The sequence below is a fragment of the Plectropomus leopardus genome, chromosome 16, assembly GCF_008729295.1.
Source record: "Plectropomus leopardus isolate mb chromosome 16, YSFRI_Pleo_2.0, whole genome shotgun sequence".
Taxonomy (NCBI): domain Eukaryota; kingdom Metazoa; phylum Chordata; class Actinopteri; order Perciformes; family Serranidae; genus Plectropomus; species Plectropomus leopardus.
In genome coordinates this window covers 9510768-9514881 of record NC_056478.1, presented here as the reverse complement: position 1 = coordinate 9514881, position 4114 = coordinate 9510768, and positions in this window count along the sequence as shown.

The following is a 4114-nucleotide window of genomic DNA, read 5'->3' as shown; positions in this document are numbered from 1 at the left end:
ACAGCTCCAGAAGAGGCCACTAAATAGACCTCATAGTGGTTCTCAACTGATGATCATGAATGAACTTTGAGCTATTAAAACATGGATAAGAACTGCTTAAAGTTTGGGTCTTCAAAATGGGGTCAGCGACCCCTAGGGGGTTCTCAGAGTTAGAGCAGGAGGGCCGCCAAATTATTTGTTATTTGACAATTTATTTCAAAAGGTGTCTTTTTTTTTTTAATTAAAATATTATTTAAAATATACAATAACATGAATCCAACATAAACACATATTTTTGAAAGTGGAGTTTCTTTTCTCAACTATCAGAAAATCAAGCAAACCAGCAAAACTGCAGCCTGAGGCTACATCTGCCCGGTTTAACACGCAACTCAATTATATACAATATATGTAGTGAAGGGTCCCTGCTCTGTCTCTCTGTCAGCCTAAGGGTCCTAAGCCTGAAAAACGTTGAAGACCTCTGGCTTACAAGTATTCAGAGAAAATGTTAAATTAAGCGTCTACAGCTCCATGACAACTGGGATCACAAACAAAAATCACATGATGTGTCCAAAAGCTCCACATCCACTAATAAGAGACCCTGTGAGATCGTTTCACACGGTGCATCAGTCTCTGTGTTGATCATAAACACATGAACAAAGTAGGGAAAAAAATGCATTTAAACTTCAATCAGTAGTGGCACTAGAGGGACTCACTTGTGCCAAAAAGGGGGATATTTTCTACTTAATTCTGAATATTGGGCACTAAGATGACAATCCTTGAAACCATCAGGTGAATGTCTGCACTACACTTCCATAAATTGATGTAAAAATATGGCCAAATTCAGACAGAAGTGTACCATTTTTACAAAATACAGTAAAACACAGTACATCTTGGAGCCATAATAATATGTTGACATAAACAGTAGGTTGCTGAATGATTTTACAGCGTTACACAGTATTTTTTATTTAGTAGGTCTGGTGAAGGGATAGACGCCACATGCAGGTTAGCTACAGTATTAAACTGTAAACATCACATTACTGTAGAATACTGTAAAAAGTTGACGGTTGTACACTGTTGAAGTAAACAGTGTAGTGACACCCTAAAATAATGGTATTATGCTGGTAACTAAAGCTGCCAATAGTTTACAGTTATTTTACAGGAACACTTGTTACAGGGATGTGAAGATGGTGATTATACTGGTGGACATCACAGTTAAATCTGGGGAAGAGCTGCAACAGGGGATTCGTTAATTTAATAAAATGGTCACTTTTTAATGTGTATGACCCTTTAAGGGAGTAAAAAAGGGAAAACTTTTGTATATATGTATGTATAATTTACAGTCATGCCAGTATGTCTGTTCATTTTGCCATTTTTTGTGTCCGATCTCATGATAAAAGCTACTGTACTGTATACATAAGACCACGTGGGCCTTTACAAATCTCTTTTAACCATCACAGTAAATTGACTGATTTTGGGATTTTCTTAAGACGATGATAATCATAGTGAGTCTGTTATAATCATCATTCTGCCATAAAAACCTGTATTCAACACATTCATTTCTACGCACTTGTTGGTGTTAGTGAAGCCAGTGCGGCTCAGTGATCCTGCACCAGTGTTGTTTCTGAGAGGTATTGAAATACAAGACAGCCTGAGGCCTCCTTTCTCGACTTTCCGTTTGTCTACACTACGGCAGCAATGTGTGACTCACAAATGATAAAATACTGCCTTTTTAGGTAGTATACAGTAACTGCTGCTACACAAGTCCTGTGAGAGAATCTGTGATTCCCTATCACAGCAGAGACGTCAATAACAGTGACAACAGTGTGAACTGTAGACAATATAGCAGCAACCATACTGTGGGAGTTTCAGCAAAGCCAATAGAGTGCTTTAGTGAAAACATTATTTACTTATTAAACTCCAGAGCTATAGATATAAATATGGCCAGTGACTTTACTTTATTGCACTGCACCACATAGAAAAGGCTTAAAAACTGTCAAAGACATTGTTATATAATTGTTTTTTTTTACACTTTTTATGAACATAAATTGTTGATATAACTGTGATAATCTCATATAATACACTGCATCCAGAGTATAGTGTGTGTTGGCTGGGTTGTTCGAATCATAAAGCTCTCAGGGAAGACGTGGGCTTCTGTTAGCACCGTGTATTATACACAGCCTCGACCATGCCAGACAGGAATCATCACGTGACAACTTTAACTACACACATATAGAGCAGAGTGATTAAAAAAATACTGTTTTATATCTTTACATCCTACACTTGGACCAACTAGTAGTTAGTAATTGTATATATGCTTTGATTTGGGTCCATATGGTTCAGTTTCACCATTGAGATTATGGATATATAAGTATCATTTTAGATGATGAATTGTACATATCTTCATTTTTTTATTTTCTTGATATTCACTGCAGGGTGCTGTTAGGGGAGAAAAACAAATCTATAAAGCATAGCATCACAATATTTTACTTGGCAATAATGTATCGATACATAAACACTAAGTAAAGATTTTTTTTATAATATAAATGATTAATATTTCAAATAGAAATTGAATGTTTGGTAGCCTACTTGAATAATAAAATCAATTTCATTTCAGTCCACTAGATACATTTTGCTGCAATAAAACTGCAGTGAGATGAAAAGACTCTTATCTTATCTTTTAAGATAAAAAAAGAAGTTTTTAAAGAACTTTTTAAATATTGCATTGTGTCTTAAAGGGTAACTTCTATATTTCTTAACCTGGACACTTATTTTCTCATGTTTTTGTGTCTTAGTGATTAATGGGAACAACCATTTTTTAAAAAACTGGTCCAGTATTGAGTTACAGATGGTGACACAAGCTGCAATGTAACCACCCTGGACTTTTGTGCACAGTCAATTTTTGTCCACTAAAAGCCTGTTTTTGCCACTGACAGGTTCAGATTGGTATTCTGAGTGTCTGACAACATTATGAAGAGGATTACTTCAGAGAGGTAGACCTGTTTGTCAAAGAGTAACATCCTTGCTGCTTAACCCAAATTGCTTTCATTAAACCCACTAGATTTCATTTATATAAATGGTAATTTTCTGATTGTAAATCACTTTACTCCAAGTCAAAAGAAACAAAATAAAACTAATTAAAACCATCTCGGTTCAACTTTTCCATTGTTCCAACAATCACCAACTCTGGTTTTGCTGAAACAAACTCTTTCTTTACTCAGATAGATGTGAAAATATGCCTGCTCCGTACATGCTTAAATTACTGTTTATTTAAATGGAGTTTGGTAAGTTTGGTAAAGGTAATTTCCGGCTATTTCTAGTGTAACAAAAAGGGTCTTACTCTTTACTAAAAAGGTATACCTCTGCAGGGATCCCTTCGAAAATATTGCTAAAAATTTACTATAACAATCTGAGCCTGCTAGTGGGGAAAACAAGCACTTTTAGTAGATGTAAATTGACGATGTACAAATGCTCTAAATTGTTATATTGCAGCCTGTTTCTCAGCCGTTAGCTGCATCCCTCTTGCTCAATACTGGACCTTTTTTTTTTTTTTTTTAGTTGTTCCTGTTTGCTACTTAGACACAAAACACGTAAAAATAGGGTGCAGGTTGAAAATACCAGTTACCCTTTAAGTGTCATAATCCTATTGATTCATGGGGCCTCTGATGATTCTTACTTCTACTGCAGTGTTTAAAGGATGAAGTATTAGAAGTATTAGAAATAGAGGTATTTGCAATTACTAATTGGCCCAAGTCTGTCTGTGACATAACATGCAGTGCACATAGTACCTGCAGCAACTGTAAAAACATAACGTATAAGAAATATAAGAGCCTTAAAGAGGTAACAGAGCCGTGAGTGGATGTATCAGAACAGTACATTTGCACCTTGACATTGCTCGTTGGGTTTAAGACCCAATCTGACCCTGACAATAGGTGAAAGACCGAACAGGAGGCGAGCTGCTACAGTACCGGGACTGTGTGTTTCAGTGTGCTGGTATGGCTGAAAAACTGCAAGAAGCTTATCCAGAAAATGATCCAACACTTTTACAAAATGTGTTTCACAGACAGACCAGGTTAAGGCTTGGTTGTATATGAGCTTGTAAAGTGAGGTTATCAGATAAATAAATGCACCCAGTAAG